Source organism: Prionailurus viverrinus, chromosome F2, assembly GCF_022837055.1.
Source record: "Prionailurus viverrinus isolate Anna chromosome F2, UM_Priviv_1.0, whole genome shotgun sequence".
Classification (NCBI taxonomy): Eukaryota; Metazoa; Chordata; class Mammalia; order Carnivora; family Felidae; genus Prionailurus; species Prionailurus viverrinus.
Genome location: NC_062578.1, coordinates 16,958,564 through 16,980,552, shown reverse-complemented (window position 1 = coordinate 16,980,552; position 21,989 = coordinate 16,958,564). Strand labels below are relative to the sequence as shown.

At 39.1% G+C, this 21,989-nt stretch overlaps 1 protein-coding gene across 9 annotated transcripts in view; it reads left to right on the top strand.

Moving 5' to 3' along the window:
* CRH (corticotropin releasing hormone) overlaps nucleotides 1–21,989 on the top strand; it is a 316,144-nt gene that overhangs the window by 117,754 nt on the left and 176,401 nt on the right. For 6 of the 9 annotated variants that reach the window (XM_047842572.1, XM_047842569.1, XM_047842568.1 and 3 more), the window contains one exon: nucleotides 9,148–9,250. The exons of the other annotated variants lie outside the window; for them this stretch is intronic. The gene's annotated coding sequence lies outside the window, so the exon portion shown is untranslated. The remainder of the gene's footprint in view (nucleotides 1–9,147; nucleotides 9,251–21,989) is intronic. 9 annotated transcript variants of the gene reach the window in all.

Below are 21,989 nucleotides of genomic sequence, written 5' to 3'. Positions count from 1 at the left end.
TAGGTCTATTTTTAATTTTCTGAGGAACCTCCACACTGATTTCCAGAGCGGCTGCACCAATTTGCATTCCCACCAACAGTGCAAGAGGAAAACTAGTCTTTTAATCCAGAGCATCGTCACCACAACTATCTTTGCCATAGTAATAAATGGGTAAATTGCAATTTATTTGAAGAGAATTCAAGATTAAAATACAGCACATACAAGAGCTGGAACCAAGACCTTGATTAAATCATATCTGGTAGGAAGGTTGGTAGTTAGAATTGTACTGTGTGCATAACTTGATATGCATAACTTGATATATCACTAGTTCTTTGTATTTGAGTGTTGAGGGTGATTAACAAGGAGGGAGATTTAAAAGTTACGAAACTGATGTCCCTTGAACAGATGGTGAGAATTTCAAATTGAAATGGTGCTTTTGTAGTTATAGGCTTTATGCCACTGACATGCAACATTGACTGTTTTTATGTCCTTTGAATAAAGGAGTATAGAAACCCAAGAATTGGTGTATCTTTTGGATCACATTTAGGGAATGTTTGTAAAGAGTATCAGAAGTCCTTTGTTTTAAAATTTAATATTAGTATTTTTTAAAAAAGGAATGAATGTACAGTGAAAAGTACATCATTTCCTACCCCAGATCATTATATCCCTAACCCTCCAGACTTTCAGTGTCTCTCCCCAGAAGCAACTACTCTCACCAGTTTCTTGTATAAGAAGTCACATAAAACTCATGAACCTTGAGAAAATGAATGCTTGGTTCTTACTGGTAACAGTGATGACTCTGATATGTAGGCATTAAGAGGAAGAGCAACCTGAAATGATACCAGCTCTAAGAAACCCATCCTTGGTTAGGCCAGGCAGATGTTATCACTGCCTCTGAAACTCCTTCGCGTCTTTTTATAATTATCATCATTTTTTGCTGCGGTAAAATATAACAAAGTTTGCCATTTTAACTGTTCTTAAGCATACAGGTCAGTGGCATTGAGTAAATTCACATTGTTGTGCAACCATCACTGCTATCCATTGCCAGAACTTTATCCTCTCCCTCCCTCCCAAGCCCCCCACCCCCACCTGCTGAGCCCCTGGTAACTACCACTCTATTTCATTTCCTGTCTCTATCAAGTTTCCTATTCTGGGTATTCATATAATTGGAATTGTACAGTATTTGTCCTTTTGTGTCTGGCTTATCTTAGTTGGCCTAATGCTTCAGGGCTCATCTGTGTTGTAGCATGTGTCAGCATTATCTTCTTTTTAATTCCATTGTATTGATATTCCGTGTTTTGTTTATCTGTTCATCTGTTGATGAACATGTGGGTTGTTTTCACCTTTATGCTGTTGTGAAAATTGTTGCTATGAACATTGCTGTACTAGATTTGTTTTGAGTTCCTGCTTTTAATTCGTTTGTATCCTTTATGTCTTTTTATAAAGTACTGTGGTTTATTGTAGTTGATACACAGATGCTTTAAGTTACCCATTAGATTCCAATCCCTTGAGAGCGGGGCCCATAATTTTTTTCCACTCGCAAATGTACTCATTTGGTCATTCAGCAGTTATATATTGAGTACCTGCTGAGTACCAGGCATCGGGGTAGACTCTGGGGACACAGAGTGCTATGACAAATATGACCTCTATCTTTTTGCAGCAAAAATCTAACGAGGGACATTTTTTTTCTCATTGCATAGAAAAATGACTTGTACATTGTAAATATTCAACAAATATTTGTTGACTTGGTTAACTTACTGACTTCACATGTCCTCAGTGATTCTTGAGGGTATCATATCAGTGACTGGATAGCAGTAAACATTTGGAACAAATGTAAGCTCTGTGAGATTAGGAATCATGCCTTTCTTGTTCACTGTTGTATTTCTAGCAAATAGGATGGTGTCTAATACACAGTATGGTCTCAATAATTTTTAAACAAATACTGATGACATAATTTGTTCTAATGAACTCTGCCAAGTTCTAATGAACTCTGCCCATATATTATGGTTGGAAAAAAGTGAGGCATTTAAGAAAGCCAGAAGAGTAGTGACCAGGTCAGGAATAGAACCTGGGTGTCCTGACCTTCAATTGATGCTTTATGCCCTTGATCACACTAGTATATAAAATTAGAACTGATGTTCCACCTTTCTGCGAAAGATGTGAACTTTAATTAGCTATACTCACAGTATGGAGGTTTAAGGTCTTTACATTTCCTAAAAATGATAATGAATCAGATTCCAAAATAGGCTTGTTAAATGCTATTCTTAAATAAAAAAGATAGTAGCATATGACGATGAATTGCTATTTCTGCTATGAAGGATGAGGTGTTACTGTGCCGTCTGCTTGGGAAGGCCTCACCAAGCCATGTCTAACCTGATATGTCATTTCTTTGCTCATCCAGCTCAACCCCATTTTGGGGGTTTGGAAATGATACCCAATTCCTGGCTGTAAATTAATTATTTAGGCCTTTTGGATCTTTTGAGCAACCTGGTTTGGAAATATTTAATCCTATGTTATAATGAGTTAAAGTTTATCTCGTTAGGAATTCTTGTTACATTTTTCATGAATGAGAAGGCTGAGTCCTTTGATTATTTTTAAGTTTTTGGATTTTTTGTGGATCTTAAAGCCAAGCTATTTTTAAAATTTCAGATATTTCCATTTCCAAGAAGCCTCCATTATTTGAAATGTGCAAATTCATTTCATAATAAAATCTAAGAAGAGTATAGACTAAATTTACACCCAGCGTTAGCTGATCAAGCTCTGAGACCCTCAGAATCTGCTGATAGTACAGGAAATAGAGGACCTTAATTCATAAGGTAAACAATTTTGTGTAAATATGTAAAGAGTTTGACAATTTAATAAGAATGAATTGAGTAGAAATTCTCCAGAAGAACTTGAAGAGAGTAGGAATTTGTCCATTTCTTCCAGGTTGTCCAGTTTGTTGGCATATCATTTTTTCATAGTATTCCCTGATAATTGCTTGTATTTCTTAGGGGTTGGTTGTAATAATTCCATTTTTGTTTGTGATTTTATCTATTTGGGCCCTCTCCCTTTTCTTTTTGAGAAGCCTGGCTAAAGGTTTATCAATTTTGTTTATTTTTTCAAAAAAACAGCTCTTGGTTTCATTGATTGGCTCTACTGTTTTTTTAGATTCTATATTGTTTATTTCTGCTCTGATATTTATTATTTCTCTTCTTCTGCTGGGTTTGGGGTGTCTTTGCTGTTCTGTTTCTAGTTTCTTTAGGTGTGCTGTTAGATTTTGTATTTGGGATTTTTCTTGTTTCTTGAGATAGGCCTGGATCGCAATGTATTTTCCCCTCAAGACTGCCTCTAGTCTTGAGGGGACCCTTTGCTGCATCCCACAGGGTTTGGATTGTTGTATTTTCATTTTCATTTGTTTCCATATATCTTTTAACTTCTTATCTGATTGCCTGGTTGCCCCATTCATTCTTTAGTAGGATGTTCTTTAACCTCCATGCTTTTAGAGGTTTTCCAGACTTTTTCCTGTGGTTGATTTCAAGTTTCATAGCATTGTGATCTGAAAGAGTGCATGGTATGATCTCAATTCTTGTATACTTATGAAGGGCTGTTTTGTGACCCAGTATGTGATCTATCTTGGAAAATGTTCCATGTGCACTCGAGAAGAAAGTATATTCTGTTGCTTTGGGATGCAGAGTTCCAAATATATCTGTTAAGTCCATCTGACCCAATGTATCATTCAGGGCCCTTGTTTCTTTATTGATTCTCTGCCTAGATGATTTGTCCATTGCTGTAAGTCGAGTATTAAAGTCTCCTGCAATTACCACATTCTTATCAATAAGGTTGCTTATGTTTGTGATTAATTGTTTTGTGTATTTGGGGTCTCCTGAGTTCGGTGCATAGACATTTATAATTGTTAGCTCTTCCTGATGGATAGACCCTGTGATTATTATATAATGCCCTTCTTCATCTCTTGTTACAGCCTTTAATTTAAAGTCTAGTTTGTCTGATATAAGTATGGCTACTCCAGCTTTCTTTTGACTTCCAGTAGCATGATAGATAGTTCTCCATCCCCTCACTTTCAATCCGAAGGTGTCCTCAGGTCTAAAATGAGTCTCTTGTAGACAGCAGATAGATGGGTCTTGTGTTTTTATCCATTCTGATACCCTATGTATTTTGGTTGGAGCATTTAGTCCCTTTACATTCAGTGTTATTATTGAAAGATATGGGTTTAGTGTCATTGTGATGTCTGTAGGTTTCATGCTTGTAGTGATGTCTCTGGTTCTTTGTGGTCCTTGCAACATTTCACTCACAGAGTCCCCCTTAGGATCTCTTGTAGGGCTGGTTTAGTGGTGATGAATTCCTTCAGTTTTTGTTTGTTTGGGAACGCCTTTATCTCTCCTTCTATTCTGAATGACAGACTTGCTAGGTAAAGGATTCTTGGCTGCATATTTTTCCACTCATCATATTGAAGATTTCCTGCCATTCCTTTCTGGCCTGCCAAGTTTCAGTAGATAGGTCTGCTACTATCCTTATGTGTCTGCCTTTGTATTTTAAGGCCCGTTTATCCCTAGCTGCTTTCAGAATTCTCTCTTTATCCTTGTATTTTTTTCCAGTTTCACTATGATATGTCGTACAGAAGATCGATTCAAGTTACGTCTGAAGGGAGTTCTCTGTGCTCTTGGATTTCAATGCCTATTTCCTTCACCAGATCAGGGAAGTTCTCAGCTATTATTTGTTCAAGTACACCTTCAGCCCCTTTCTTTCTCTCTTCTTCTTCTGGAATTCCTATGTTACGGATATTGTTCCCTTTGATTGAATCACTTAGTTCTCTAATTCTCCCCTCAGCCTCCTGGGTTTTTTTATCTCTCTTTTTCTCAGCTTCCTCTTTTTCCAAAATTTTATCTTCTAATTCAGCTATTCTCCCCGCAGCCTCTTCAATCTGTGCTGTGGCTGTCTCCATTTTATTTTGCACCTCATTTATAGCATTTTTTAGCTCCTCATGACTATTTCTTGGTCCCTCGATCTCTGTAGCAATAGATTCTCTGCCGTTGTCTATGCTTTTTTCAAGCCCAGCAATTAATCTTATGACTATTATTCTAAATTATTGTTCAGTTATATTGCTTAAATCGGTTTTGATCAATTCGTTAGCTGTTGCTACTTCCTGGAGTTTCTTTTGAGGAGAATTCTTCCATTTCATCATTTTGGCTAGTTCTCTGTCCCTTATGCATTTTAAAAACTTGTGTGCTCTACACCTGGGAGCACTGCTCTATTAAAGGACGGTCATACACCATCCAGGGCCTGGCCCTTCAGGAGGTGTTTTTTCAGAGATTGTTACTTGCTCTCTGTTGTTGTGACTTTGTTTTTTTTATTACCCTACTCATAGTGATATTTTGGACCCTCCAACAGGTGTGCTTTGATTTGTTCCTTGGAGTAGCCCTGTAAAGGAAAACAGACAAACAGGAGACAAAAACACGCAAACACACAAATAACACAATAAACAATAGACAAAAACAAAAAACTAAAGACTAAAAACAAAGAACCCAAAACACCAACTACAAGTAAAGAGGAGGGTGGAGGTGGTGCTGATGGAAGAGCACATACAGGGAAATGAGGGTGCGGGGGAGAGAAAAAATAAACATCGATTAGGCCGAGAGACTGAAAGGCTTAATCGAGAGAGAGAGAAAGGATAATCAGAAAGGGGGCAGGGAAAACGAAAGGAAGATAAAGTTACCCAGACAGAGAAACTATATGGCTTGATTATTCTAGAGAGAGAGAAAGGAGGGTAAAGAAGGAGGTGTAGAACACTATCAAGACAATGGATTAAATATGTCTGTTTAGGCAACCAATAACCAGAGCAACCAGCCTAGGGATGGGAAGAGATAAGGAGGAGAAGTGGGGGCGGGGGGAGGATATATCTATACATCCAGAATTGATCCAGAGTCAGTCCAGGCCATGCTGCAGAGTTTGTCGGGAGTAGCCGTCTGCAGGGATTGTGCCGCTCTGGTGGATGCACAGTTACCCAGTGTGAAGGGGCATGGTGTGGTGTAATCTGGACCCACCTCTGCTATGGGCCCTGGGAGTGATCCCTGAGGCCTCGCCTTCGTTGGGGGGGTGGGGCGGGGAATGGTGACCCCCCCCCAGTCTCTTCTCCATGGAGCCTACCCGGTGGACTCCGTTTGAGTCATCCTCCCTGTGCCAGGGGCGCAGACAGGGCAGTGCTTCTCGCTCTGCCAACTGCCCTGACCCTAGGCTTGGCTAGGATTCAAAGTCCCGCTCCGTGTGCTCTGGCACTAGGGAAGCGCCTCTCAGTGTGGCCGATGTGTGGTCCCGGCTGGCTTTGTCTGTGCCACCGCACTTCAGGGAGGACCGCCTTCTCCTACTGCGGAGTGAGAGCTGCCACCCTTGCCGTGAGCCCCTGGGGTTGGTGGTTGTGTTTTCCCACAGCACTCCAGGGAGACGGCTGCCTTTTCCTACTGCAGACTGTGCCCTTGGCTCAGCCACTGAGGACGCAGGCAGGCTTTGTACTATCACACAGCCCTCCGGGGAGGGAACTGCTTTTTCCAACTGTGGTCTGAGCCCCTGACCTACAACTACACCCAGGCCCCTGGCTCCCCTCCTCCCCAGGTGCGCGAAAAAGGAGCCGGCCCCAGTCAGAAGAAAGCCCCGCAGTTAGAGATCGGATCCCTCTCAGTCTCAGTCCGAGGTCTCTCTCCTGTCCAGATATGGTCCTACACTTCCCTAGCCGCTCTTTCTCTTCCCTTTGTCTCTCCCCAGAAGGAGGTCCCTCCCCTCCGTGCCCATGCGGCCTTTTTTTTTTTTTTTTATCTCCCCCAGTTTGGAGTTACCCACCCATCTTTTTTCGAGCTTTCCCATTTTCTTCCTAGTAGATTCAATCTCTTTTCCTCCCAGGCTCTGGTGTTCAAAGTCCTTTGGCTTCTGCACTTCTTTGAGAGACGAGGCAAGTATGGATCCCCCAACTTCTCTGTCATGTTGGCCCCTGCTTTCATCTCCGGGCCCTGCTCCAAGCTCTTGGGGCATCCTCCTCTGACACCCACACCTGCACCTGGGGCAGTGCAGGATCCAAGTGGTACTTGAAGATAATAGAGTACTACCAGTGCTCACCCCAAAGTTAAAAAGGACTGGGATGATGCTGGAAAGAGAATAAGCCTAAATATCAGACTTGTTGTCCTTGCTTGTAATATTTTTTTTGCTTAAAAAAATTGAGATATAATTGACATATAACATTGTGTAAATTTAAGATTACAGTATGTTGATTGGTACATTTATATATTGCAGTATTATTACCACTGTAGCATTAATGAACACCTTCATCATGTCACATAATAATCATTTCCTTTTTGTGGTGAGAACAATTAAGATGTAGTCTTTTAGCAACTTTAAGTTTATAAAAAGTCAACAATATTGTTGGCTAGAATCACTATATTGTGCATTAGATCTCCACGACTTGGTTATTAGTTGCAAGTTCATATCCTTAAACAGTATCTCCCCAATCCTTCCCTTCCCCTCCCCCCACCAAGCCCTCACCCCTGTGGTCTCTGTTTTTATGAGTTCAGCTTTTTTAGATTACAGGTCTAAGTGGTATCATGGACTATTTGTCTTTCTCTGTATGTCTTATCTCACTTAGCATAATGCCTTAAAGGTCTATCCATATTGTTGCAAGTGTCAGGATCTCCCTCTTTTTCATGATTGAATAATGTTCTGTTTTGTATACATATCACATCTTCTTTATCCATTCATTTGTTGATGGACACTTAGGTTGTTACCATGTCTTGGCTGTTGTGAATAATGCTGTAATAAACATGGGAGTGCAGATATTTCCTTAATTTCCTGTTTCATAACTCCTAGAAGAAAACATAGGGAAGAAGCTCCTCGACATTGGTCTTTGCAATGATTTTTTGACCATAATACCGAAAGCACAAGTAACAAAAGAAAAAAAATGAACAAATAGGACTACATCAAACTAAAAAGCTTTTGCACAACAAAGGAAACCATAAAAAAAAATGAAAAGGTAGCCTATGAAACGGGACAAAATATTTGTAGCTGTATATTGGATAAGGGGTTGTTGTCCATGTTGATGTTCAGACTTTTCAGATAATGAAATTTGTTTTTGCCTTTATGACAACAGGAAATGCCTAAAACCTTCAGACTTGCTATCATTGTCATAAGAATGCAGGTATTCCATCAGTTTTGTTTTTGTTCTTATTGTTGCTTAAGAATTTCCATTCATACACTTTTTTAGAGTCAGGAGTAGAAAGATACAATGACCAAATGGTAGCTCATGATGTTTGGTCCTTTACTACCAACCTTACATGATTTGGAAGAAATATCTACAAGTATTGTTATAGGGAGGGCCAGAGCAATAACTAGAAGCCATAAGGTAAAATTAAGGAACTGAAAATGGATTTTGATCAAGTTGTCTTTGTAACTTACTCAGTATTGTTGTATTGGTTTTCTTGGTACTGTCCCTGTTTGTGTTCCAAGAAGGATGGGGGATCTTCCTCTAGTAGGCCACCTTTCTCCCTGCCCAACTATGTGTAATGAAAGCAGGAGTTGAAGTGGAGAGCATTCTTGCCAATAAGCTCCTCTCCTGATCCTGCCAGACAACTATCAGAGTCCTTGAGAAGAGATATCAGTAGTTCCCTTTCTTTCTTTTCAGTAGTTCCCATTATTTTGGTCACTTACATATATCCTTCAGAAGAAGGTTTGACTTTTTTTAATACAGGTGGAGAGAAGCTGTCAGGATAGGGTGAATTGCAGCTGGAGGTGGGAGGAACATATGGGATTACAAATCTAGGGTGGAGTATTTTCACCAACATCTAAGACAGTGAACAGAATCTAGACTAGTAAACAGAAAAGTAATGCTTTGGCAGTCCTAGCCTCTACTAACACGAACAACTTATTGAGGGCTTGTATACTATGCTAAGTGCTTTGCAGCTAGCACCTCACCTCATTAAATTCTTATAGTACCCCACGAAGTAGGCATTATCTTGTATCTTTACTTTATAGATAAGAAAATTAAGATCTGCAGAGACTCACTCTGCTAAGATTATGCAGCAAGAAAGAGTAGGAACCCAGAATTCATACTCAGTTATGGTCTGTCTATAAAACCACTCTGCCATTTTGCATCTTCCAGAATAAAATCTGTCCTTTCCTCAACCTGTACAGCTTCACAAAAGAAGGCCACTTATGGTCTGAAGACTGCCTCCCTAAGATTAGTCAACTGGCCAGCTGGAGCCCCAGGCCAATCTTGTGCCTCCAAAGGAGTTTGGTAAGTATGGATGACTAGGTATGGATTCTGAATATATGAATTTTCTTCACATTATGAGAATTGATTTTTAGAAGATCTAGGCTCCTACTGTCCAGCAGAGATTGTGCTCCTGTTAGAAGAGAGAAGTTTGCCAGACCTCTATTTCACAGTTTCACATATTCTTGTGCAGTTGTCATCAAGTTGTTATTTTAATACCACAGTCAGTCATACATAATGTTACAGCAAAACACACCTGACATGCTCATTAAAACAAATATCACATTTGCATAATCGCTGTTGATGGAAAGATACACACACAGAGGCAGCTGGAAAACTAATGAGGTTTGTTTAAGCAGCAGCCACCCTCCTCATGCACACACATTCTAGGAACTTTCATGGGACTTCCTAGTCTCCTCCTACCTTCCTACCCTCAATTCTCTTAGAAGAGTCTGAACTAGTATCATTACTTGGAAAATTGTAGCAGAGAATGGAGGGGAGTAATCTGATAGAAACTGAAGCTAGTAGTGAGAGGAAGTGACATTGGAAAAAAGGGGTAATTCAGAGCTGACACTAAATAGGAGTGAGGCCAAAGGAGGGTTTTCAGATAGGGCAGTCTTCTGATATGATGATACTATGGTTTCATATATTTGAAGAAGGGGGTGATTTATTTATTGTAGCTCCCAAGAGCAGAAATGAGCCTGTCATACCAGGGCTCATCCACGGTGGAATGGGCTGGAAGGTCTAGGGCCTGCCATATGATTACTGGAAATGGAGAATGCAAGGAGGCCTAGGATATGCAGAATGATTTCCAAAGTGCTTTTAATAGGTCATCTCATTTGATCATCCTGACCACACTGTGAGATAGTTATTACCCTACTTTTTGGATGAAGACTCTAAGGCTGCAAGCAGTAAGCAAACTTCCCAAGCTCACATAACCAGGAAGTATCAAAATGAGGACTGGAACTTAGGACTTCTGGCTTCAAGACCAAACTGATGGACATTCTAACAGTGTGCAAGCCTTACCTGACTTTGGGAGGAGGGCGGAGCTCTATCAGCAGGAAATAAAGGGTGAGCTATGGAAGTAGGATTTGGTGGTAGGTTCTGAGTCTCTAGAAGGGTCCCAGGTGGCAAGTAAGTATTCCAAAGTCCCATAACCATATCCTGGGACCAAGGTGGGAAGAATGGAGAACATGACAGCTGTCAGTTTGATAAAGCGCTGTGCTGGCTTTTTAACAATCTTGTGAAGGCAGAATTATGATATCTGTCTAAAAGAGTAGTTCAGCATTGAGGCAGGGCTAGATTTATTTGGGTAGTAGTAAAGTGGCCTCTGCCACAGTGGCAGGAACATAAGCAGATCATCCCAAGTCTACTGAAGTAGTTTATTGACTGGGTTCCATGTCTCTGATTTGATCTCTAGTCCAGTCTCCACAGTGAGCTTTCCAAAATACATCTCTGATCACATCACCCCCTTGCTTAAATCATCAGTGGATTATATCCTACTGCTCTGAGGGTAAATATCAGAATCTTTGAGGAGACCCACAAGGCATGGTCTGGCCCTTTCCTACAGGGCCAAACCTCATATTTTACTTCTTCCTCTGTGTTCCAGCTATGCTGATAGGAGCCACGTGCCCTCCTATTCAGTTCAGTCTCCAGATATTATAGATGAGACAACAGAATGAGGGATATTAAATGGTTTGCTTAAGGTCAAAGCAGACTCTTGTTTTCCAGGTCAGTGCTCTTTCTACCACACAGCCTTCACTGCTTTAGTTCATGAGTGTTATCCTATTCTAATGTGACCAACAGAGCCCCACAGAAAAGAAGGAAACAAATAGTGTGTGACTGCTTATTCAACTCTAGTGGAACCATTAATTTTACTTAATTAAGTTCTTTTTTAAAAATTCAGGGTAGAGTCAGAGTCTGGTAAAGCTAATAATAGTGTCTTTCTTTGGATGAAAAGTCTTTAGAACACCTTCAGTCCATCAAATCATATTTGAAAAATGCTCGTGTATTATCCTTGGCTAATGATAGGATGATAATGTGAAGTAAAGATTAAAGGTCAGTTGTCAAATGTAGCTATTAGCCAGAAAAAAAGTCTTCCAGACAGTGTTTCCTGAAACCTTTTGAGCCCTGACATGGTTGATGAACAGAGTGGGTCAGAGCTGTGAATCATCAGAGCCTCCTGTCCGACAGTGTTTCCTTGGGTAGCAGCCTGGATCTGTTCAAGTCCTGAGTTATCTGATGTTCCTTTGTTAAACTGCCTCAGAGTGTACTTTGTCACCCTATTATTGATGGAAGACCAAAAATGACACTGCTCAATTGTGAAAAGCTTTGGAGACTATTATAGGAAGTGCTTATTTCATGATTTAATTCCTTTTGCTGCCACGGAGAACTGAGTTAATACTTTCACTCAGTTGGGAAGATATGGACAGTCTATAAGAATGATCTTGAGGTAGGAAATGATGAAGTGATCATTGTCAGAGGTGTAATGCATGTCATATTGTGAATAGCTGTGCTCGATTCGATTGAGTCCACGGTAAGGCATTGAAGAGAAAAGCATTTTCAGCTCCTTTATCCTCTACAACTTGTAAAAGTTCTAGAATTTTAAAAATAAGCTTTGGAAATGACCCCTCCAAAGTACATTTCAAGTTTACTAAAGATTACCATGGCAACTAAATTACTGAATGACTAAAGGAAGTGTGTTTAATGATGTTTTCTCAGCTCATGTACGAGTTCCCTGTTTATTAAAGAGGAAATGCCAGGTATTGATACAACCATGCTCTTTGTAAAGGCAGAGAATGAACATTCTCTGGGGGAGGTATATTGCTTAGCATTATGAAGGAAGTGTGTCAAAAGCCTCCGTATTCATTTTTACAAAAGTACCTGATGAAATTGTTCAGTGGGACACCATTGCTTCTTACATGAGAGTCACAAAGGCAGAGTTTTTACTTTTTAATGGAATCAGTTATTATTATTATTATTTTTTTGAGAGAGAGAGGCAGAGAGAGAGGAAGAGAGATCATCTGAAGCAGGCTCCATACTCAGTACAGAGCTCAACACAGACTCCGTGGCACCTGAGATTGTGACCTGAGCCAAAGTCAAGAGTCAGATGCTCAACCAACTGAGCCACCTAGGTGCCCCAGATAGGCAGTTTTAACTATAGGAATAGCTTTGAGATGATCTGGTGGTAGCTTCTTTCTTACATGCATTTTTGTGTTCACCTATGCTCACTGCATTGAATTTCATACATTACTGGGTGATTTCTTTCATGGTCTGAAGGTGAAAGGAGGAACCAAAATCAAGCCCCCCCCCCTTTTTTTTAATTTAAACTTCCAGTATAGTTAACATACAGTGTTATATTACTTTCAGGTGTACAACGCAGTGATTCACACAAAGTCAAGCCTTGTTACACGTTTTCAGAGGACATTATATAATTGCTGTTCTGGGATTTCACTTAAGCTTTTATAGACCCAGTCTTTTGTTTGTTATTTATGTATATATTCTTAGAAAACTTGTTTCTTTGTAATATACTGTAAGCATTTATCATTAAAATATCCTGCTCTATTACTTAAAAAAAATGAAATCTTTAAAAGATTTCATAAAATCTTCATAAAAGAGCATGCAACTCTTGATGTCAGGGTCATGAATTCAAGCCCCACGTTGGGTGTAGAGATTACTTAAAAAGAATCTTTAGGGGTGCCAGGGTGTCTGGGATTTATTAAGTGTCTGACTTCTGCTCAGGTCATGGTCTCACAGTTCATGAGTTCAAGTCCTGCATCGGGCTCTGGGTTGACAGCTCAGAGCCTGGAGCCTTCTTCAGATTCTGTGTCTCCCTCTCTCTTTGCCCATCCCCTGCACGTGCTCTGTCTCTCTCTCAAAAATATATAAACATTAAAAATTGTTTAAATAATCTTCAAAATACAATACCTTGGTGAAGAAAATAGCAACAAAACCATTTGAAATGGATGTTTTCATTTTACTTTCTAAATTAAAGTGTTTATAGTAAGTGCACATGTGTATCATTTCAACCTGGGTTCATTTATTTATATACTCAAGTGATGTTTCTTCCTTGACTCCATTTGAAATTACCATACCATTGTATAGATAGAAGTATAGATTCTTGTGGTTGGCAGGGACTTTAAAAATAATCTAGTTTAACTGCCCACACCCACCTAACTTCAGTTCTGATACTTCCACTGACAGGGCCATTGCTATCCCCAAAGACACCCCACCCCATTACTAAACAGCAATAATGGTTAAAAAATTCTTTCTCTTATTAAACTAAAAATGGATACCATAAAACTTCACTCTGCTGAACTTGCTTCATTCTCTGGACAAATGAAAATACAATATGTCCCAAACAGCAAAAATGAGAAGACTCCCTTTGGGTTATTTAGCTGCCAGTGGGACAGAACTTTTTAAAGCCTTATGTAAAAAGAAGTGAGATTCCCCTAGAAGAAAATTGGGCTGTCTTTGGGCTAGACATTGAAGGAGGTGATAACCTTGTTTTGTGCTCATAGCTTCCTCTTAATCTTTCCCCAAATGAGAAACATCTTTGGCTGTTTCCGTTTTATGAGAGGAGAGAAGGGCAGTTGGCATAGGGAATATAGGGCAAAAGTTGAAAGCTCCGATGATCCTGGAATTTGGAGATACAGGATTTTGGTCTTTAGATTTTTGCAGCCTTGAAGTAAACTTAACCAGTGAGACATTCAGAGAGAGACTCCACAGAGTGGAGGGGGCATTAGAGGATTTTCACTGATTCACAAGAGTGTCAGAGTAGTTATGGAACTTCCCACCACTAAAAGATTCACCACTTTCCGTGGCAACAGCATAACTTTTGAACTGCTTATTGAGCATTCTACCTATGTTGAGTTAAAACCATTTATCCTCTTGTAACTTAGAGTTGTTGGTCCTCGGTCCTTCATCTTTGTGACAACCTTCAAATGTTTGAACATAGCAACCCCATGTTCTTTTCAAGATGACTCTTCTCCCAGCTAAATCTTCCTGGTTTTATGAATAATTTTTATATGAAATGAAAGCAAGGAAAATTCACTGTCTTATATACTTCATTGCATTTAAAAGTGTTTAAACTATTATTTTGGGAATCTCACCTTGGCTAAACATTGTGTTCAACATTTTACCTTTAGATTATAGTAAATATTACTGGGTATTTTCTGATTTAATTTTCACAACACTCTCATGAGATACACATTACTAGTATCAGCACTTAGCCAGTAAGGAAACTGAAGCCCAGAGTGGTGAACCAACATGCCTGAGGTGCTGGAGCTGACATTCTAATCCCTATCTTTTGAACTTAGGATTCCATGTTATTAGTCATCACAATAGATCGGTTCTGATTTACCAATGAACCTATTAAAGGGCCATATCTGGTCCCAAATACATGACTTTCGGTATGATCTCACTTGCATGGAGCAGAGCAGAACTCAGTTTATTTTGGAGACTTTGCTTCTGATATTGTAGTCAAGATCTTATGAGTTCTTTGGCAAACACATATCATGCTATTGACAAACAATTCCTTGGTTCTTAAAATATGTGCTCTTATCAGGGTATGTCTTCCTAGTTATACTTGTGTGGTTTATCTTTTGGACATAAGTGTAGGAATTTGCATTTATATTAACTTTAATTTTATTTAAATTCTGACATCTAGCACCATTGGTTTTTTTCTTGGCTTCCCACAATAGGTCAGGGTGCCCCTGTAAGTTTCGGTGGTATGTTCTTTATTATATTTTTATTTTGATGATAACTTAACAAATAGGAATACACATTTTCTGGCTAATGCCATTGACCATCTTTTTGCCAAAAACAGATAAGTAATCTCAAAGCCCGCCTTTGTGTAATACTTTGTTATAAACTGATGGGCATAGAATAGAGGAAGACAATGGACAAATGATGCATTTCACCTCAGGAAAAGGTCATAGCCGTCCTGGTGGACTGGGCAAATGCAGTTTTCCCAGTTGTCAGAATATGATGGGTAATCTGAGTCATCATACAGATAGTAGTATAGGTATGTGAGACTCAGCCTGTCATGGCTCAGTACCATATTCATGTTGGTTATTTGGTTTCAGCAAAATATCATGTGTCACATTATATTCATTCAATTTGCATTTTATCTGATTTCATAATAAAAGTTACTGATTTTGTAATAACATTAATCATTAATACTTTACATGGATTATTTAATTTAATCCGGAAGCAACCTATATGATAGGAATTATTGCTCCTGTTTTACAGTTGAGGAGACTAAAGCCTGAAGAATTTAAATAACACTCAAAAGATATAATTTATATCAGGTAGAATTGGAGTTTGAACTTAGACATTCTGATTTTAAGTGCCCAGTCTCTTAGCTGTTCTGTTTTATTTCATGAATTTATTTTGTTTTTATAGTTGTACAGGAGATAGAATATAATATACTTATAACTAGTTTTGTATTTGTATATATTTAAGTAATGTATAATCAAAATAGTTTAATTCAGCTTTAAGTATTTACAAGCACTTTTTTTCCCCACCCAGGAGAAGTCATTATATATATTTGATAAACTCTGTCAAGTGCATATTTCACCAGAATTCTCTCTATGACAAGCAGAGCTCAGAGTATGAGACTTGGGTGGGGATTGGAAGTCAGGGCCATGCATTGGAGAGACAAGGGACTGGCCATGGCCACAGACTGTGCTTTCCAGGGAGATGGTTCATTAGGCCATACTAGGCCATACTAGGTCCTGAGCCTCCTGAAGTCAGGACCATAATGACAAAAAAGGACTGGAATGAAGGTGGGAATTCTTTGCTGATTAAATGATCAATCAGAATCAACAAGGAGAGGTTTACTCTATATAATTTGTGAAGACATAAAATATATTTTAGAGGGATTTAATAGGGACTAAAACATTAAACATTTTATTAATAAAATAAAATTCACATACATAAAACAACTTGATCCACCTTTGGTCCACCAAAATTTGTGTCCTACACAAGTTGTAACATTCTTTCTTTGGAAGGAACCTGGTAGCTATTCTAGTGGTGTGAATCTCAGGTACACAGTTTTGGATAGGTTTCAGGCTGCCTGCAAGGGGTGTTATGTATTCCCAGCCTCCACTGTGGACATTACTATTTTGTAGATATGGGGTGGGATCTGGGAATTTGTACTAAAAACCAAAACTCCTCAGGTAATCAAGATGTGTAGCCAACCTTGGGAGCCCTTGACCTTGCCTATCCTTCACTAGCTATGACTGAGATTCGTACAATTCATCAAATATTTTCATTTCTTCCTCCTTTCTGATTACATGGTGGGATTGCCATTTCTGGCCTTTTTGTGATTCTGGTGAGTAAACTATGAGTAGAAATGATCTGTGCCACTTTAAAATGGGAACGTTTAATATGTGGTACTAGACCTTCAAGGGTCTCTCTTTGCCTTTGGATTGAGAATCAGAAGCATTCAAGAGGATGACTGTCTCATCAGTCTGGGTTCCTGAGGGACCACAGTGAACAAAGCCACCCTAACACCTGCAGAGAACATGTATCATGGGCAAGAAATTCATCTTTGCAGTGTTTAGCCGCAAAGCATAAAATAAATCCATTCTGATGATATCATAATATTTATTTGAATAATGTTAGAATTTTTTATTAAAGCAATCCATACATAATTAAAACATCAAATGGTGCTGAAAAACATATTTTTTTTAAAAAAACCCTTTCTTTTGGGGTGGCTGGGTGACTGTCGGTTGAGTGTCTGACTTCAGCTCAGGCCATGATCTCACGGTTCGTGAGTTTGAGCCCATGCATCAGACTCATTTGCTGTCAGTGCAGAGCTTCAGATCCTCTGTCCCCTTTTCTCTCTGTCCCTCCTCCCCTCTTTTTCTCTCTCTCAAAAATAAACATTAAAAAAAAAACCAAAAAAAACCCCTCCTTTTTTCTTCCCTTCTCAATCTCCTTGTCTGCTTCTGAGAAACAGCCATTTTAATCTTTCACCTTGTTATATCTGTTTTTTTCTTTGCTTTCATCTATCTAAACAGTGTTTATCATGTCGTTTCTTGATTTGCCCTGTGTAGATGTTAATCTTTTGTTTCAGTTGTTGAATACTTAGCTCTCTTATATCATGATCACCTCATTTTTTTTTGTGCCCCTAAGCTCCTATATTATAGATTTTGATTAAAGAATCAGTTTTACATTATAAGATTAGGAGCTAAGAAGTGTTGAGCTAAGAAGTGTTCTTCAATTGTATTTCCTTTCTTAAACAATGGTATCTTTTTCTCTCTGGAGTTGATAACTACGTAAGTTTTTTTGTTTTTCATTTGCTTAGTTTTCTATATATCTATGTCTATTCCTGCCTTCTCCCTTTTTACAATACTCCATGTATCTGGCTTAGCAGTAGTTTTTCCAAAATCTCTAGCATATTGAACAATATTTTAGTTTCATCCCTGCTCAAGGTCCCTCTCCCACAGTCATTTGGCCTCTTGCTCTGATTAGGACTGATGTTCTCTAGACCTCATCTACCACAGTCAGCCTGGGACTTCCTTTGCCATTTTCTTGTGTTGGATATGGTATCTTCATTTTTCTTGGAGCTCTCTTAAATTGCAGAAGACCCTACTTGAGTTGCTTCCCAAGAAGAGGTGCATGAGAAGTAATTTTTTGAGTGCTTCTTTGAAAATGTCTTTATTCTGCCCTTACATTTGTATAATAATTTGGCTGGGTATATAAGTTTAGGTTAGATTTGGTTTTCTTTCAGAACTCTAAAGGTACTTTACCTTCTAGAATACAGTGTTCTGTTGAGACTTTAATGAGTTTTGATGATTCCGTTCCTTTGAATATAATTTTATAAGGAACTTTACCCATGATATTTTGAAATTTCATGATGATGAGCTGTAGATTGGATTTTTTTGAAAAATGCATTGTGCTGTGTACTCTCTGGTAGACTTCTGCCTAATTCTGGAAATTTTTCTTGTATTCTTTCTTTAATAATCTCCTCCTCATTGTTTTCTTTTTGGGGAACTTCTATTGGTTGCAGAGTTTCTGAACTGATCCTCTGAGTTTTATTTTTTCACTTTTTATTTCCAATGACTTCTCTTTTGGCCCCAGTTTTAATTTTCTGAGTGATTTTCTTCCTTCAACACTTCAATTAAAATTTTCACCTGGTTATAATTTTTAATTTCTAGCGGTGCTTTCTTATTTTCTGATGCTTCCTTTTCACAGCCCAGTTATACTTTATAAATATGATGGATTCTCTTATTCTTTGAAGATATAGATTTTTAAGGTTTGTTTCATTTTCCTCTATTGCTGTGTGGTTTTTTTTTTTCCAGTCTTCTTTTCCCTTTTGTTTGTTTTGAGTTTTCTTTCCTTAAGTGTTTTAAATCTTTGGCTGTTCATTTTTACTTAAAAGGGAAGCAATGAAACGATGATTAAATGCTCTGGGTGCTTGTTGGGGGCTTGTCAACTGGTGAGTTTCATTTCAAGAGTGAGTTCCAAATGGCAGCATATTAAAGTATTTCAGGAGGAGACCTTCAGTTCCCTCACAGAATACTACAATATCTTCCTTTCTTGATTGTGTGTGTATGTGCATGTGTTGTGCATGCATGCATGTGTATGTATACCTGTCTAAAGATATTCTGGGAGTGGGGCGGGGGAAGGGGACTTTCATTATTTTCCTTCCCTCTCACGGTGTTTCTTCTGTCATACCAGTGTGGCAGGTATACCCAAGATTAGAGCTTCTCAGGTTGTTTCTCTGGAGAATAATCTTCCTGTTTTCTTTGGGGGAAAGATTGTCACTGATAGGGCTGTTAGTGAAGGAAGCTAGAGATCAGCTAATTAGCACAGGTTTTTAAGGTATATACCTGTTTTTAACCATACCTCCAACTCTTACTTAAAAAATTTTTTTTTCTAATCTTTATTTATTTTTGAGAGAGAGAGAGAGAGACACAGAGTGTGAGTGGGGAAGGGTCAGAGAGAGAGGGAGACACAAAATCTGAAGTGGGCTCCAGACTGTTAGCATACAGCCTGGTGCAGGACTCAGACTCACAGTGAGATCAGACCTGAGCTGAAGTCAGACACTTAACTGACTGAGCCACCCGGGCATCTTCTTCCCCCAACTCTTACTTTTAAGTGCTGAACTTTGCAGGGGCTATGCAAGGCACATGGCTCATTTCTGGCCATATTCCCTTTCTGCGGGTTCTAAGGTTGGAACAGCATCCACTCTTTAACATAGTTTTAGACAGTTGCTTTCCTCCTGATTTCCATCTTCCAAAAATATGTTGAAATCTCTCATCTGCTGTTGTTTTCTCTCATTCTCTTTTTTTTTTTTCTGATCGGATATCATTTTATTTTATTTTTTTTAAAGAATTACTTTATGGGCTTTGGGACGAGCAGAGATCAATGCCAGTCCTCCAGGTTTAATGGGAAGTCTACCACTCCCTCCCTTTTCAGAGGAAAAGGAAGCCCTGGGAGGTTGAGGGACTTTCACAAAGTTATGCACTCACTGTAGCAGAGAGGAGAGCACAGACTTGAATCAGAAAGCCTGATTTTGAATCCTGTATCTGTGGAATACTACTTATTTGATTACTCAAAATTTTAGTTTCTCATATATAAAATAAGGATAATAATAGTGCCTGCCTTTTAGGGTTGTTGTGAGAATTAAATGAACTATGTCATATAAAGAGTTCAAAACAGTGCCTAATTTGTGCCTAATATATGTTAGCTATTGTTATTATTACTATATCTTTGTAATTATTATTTACCCCTGCCTTCCCAAAGCTCAAAAACTACTGACAGGAATGTAAAATTCATTGGACATCTTTAGTCCTTTTTCTACTGATAGAATTAGAAATATACATGTGGACCATCTTTTTTATTTTAGTGCATTTTCTTTTTTTTTTTTTTGTCTTTTATTTATTTATTTATTTATTTATTTATTTTTATGAAATTTATTGACAAATTGGTTTCCATACAACACCCAGTGCTCATCCCAAAAGGTGCCCTCCTCAATACCCATCACCCACCCTCTCCTCCCTCCCACCCCCCATCAACCCTCAGTTTGTTCTCAGTTTTTAACAGTCTCTTATGCTTTGGCTCTCTCCCATTCTAACCTCTTTTTTTTTTTTTTCCTTCCCCTCCCCCATGGGTTCCTGTTAAGTTTCTCAGGATCCACATAAGAGTGAAACCATATGGTATCTGTCTTTCTCTGTATGGCTTATTTCACTTAGCATCACACTCTCCAGTTCCATCCACGTTGCTACAAAAGGCCATATTTCATTTTTTCTCATTGCCACGTAATATTCCATTGTGTATATAAACCACAATTTCTTTATCCATTCATCAGTTGATGGACATTTAGGCTCTTTCCATAATTTGGCTATTGTTGAGAGTGCTGCTATGAACATTGGGGTACAAGTGGCCCTATGCATCAGTACTCCTGTATCCCTTGGATAAATTCCTAGCAGTGCTATTGCTGGGTCATAGGGTAGGTCTATTTTTAATTTTCTGAGGAACCTCCACACTGCTTTCCAGAGCGGCTGCACCAATTTGCATTCCCACCAACAGTGCAAGAGGGTTCCCGTTTCTCCACATCCTCTCCAGTATCTATAGTCTCCTGATTTGTTCATTTTGGCCACTCTGACTGGCGTGAGGTGATACCTGAGTGTGGTTTTGATTTGTATTTCCCTGATAAGGAGCGACGCTGAACATCTTTTCATGTGCCTGTTGGCCATCCGGATGTCTTCTTTAGAGAAGTGTCTATTCATGTTTTCTGCCCATTTCTTCACTGGGTTATTTGTTTTTCGGGTGTGGAGTTTGGTGAGCTCTTTATAGATTTTGGATACTAGCCCTTTGTCCGATATGTCATTTGCGAATATCTTTTCCCATTCCGTTGGTTGCCTTTTAGTTTTGTTGGTTGTTTCCTTTGCTGTGCAGAAGCTTTTTATCTTCATAAGGTCCCAGTAATTCACTTTTGCTTTTAATTCCCTTGCCTTTGGGGATGTGTCGAGTAAGAGATTGCTACGGCTGAGGTCAGAGAGGTCTTTTCCTGCTTTCTCCTCTAAGGTTTTGATGGTTTCCTGTCTCACGTTTAGGTCCTTTATCCATTTTGAGTTTATTTTTGTGAATGGTGTGAGAAAGTGGTCTAGTTTCAACCTTCTGCATGTTGCTGTCCAGTTCTCCCAGCACCATTTGTTAAAGAGGCTGTCTTTTTTCCATTGGATGTTCTTTCCTGCTTTGTCAAAGATGAGTTGGCCATACGTTTGTGGGTCTAGTTCTGGGGTTTCTATTCTATTCCATTGGTCTATGTGTCTGTTTTTGTGCCATTTAGTGCATTTTCTTTTTTACTCATTATGACAGAGCTAGAGTCATTCCGTTTTGTTGAGCCAGTCATAATTAGTTTTAGACTTCTGTTTTGTGAATGTATATGGGTACTAATGGATAAAATTACCTTCAGAGTGCAACTAAAATTAAGTGTGATAGAAGAACACACAAGGCATGTAAGGATTTGGGCTTAAACTGTCCCTGGCTAATAGGTGACTGTAAGCAAACTGGGCTGGTCTGCTTGATGTGCCGATCTGGCCTGCCCTCCTTAAAGGTGCTGAGGGAAAGAAGGTGTTTCCTGTGCAAGCTGTCTGTAGAGGTGGAGGGACTTCTTTTTTTACCGAAAGGTCTGAGGGTGGTGTCGTACTTCTTGGAAGGCATGCTCTGGAGCATGCTCTGGCACTTAGTCCTTGGTCTCTATGGTGAGTCTAGCTGAGGCCAGAGGAGATCCTGGATGCCTGAC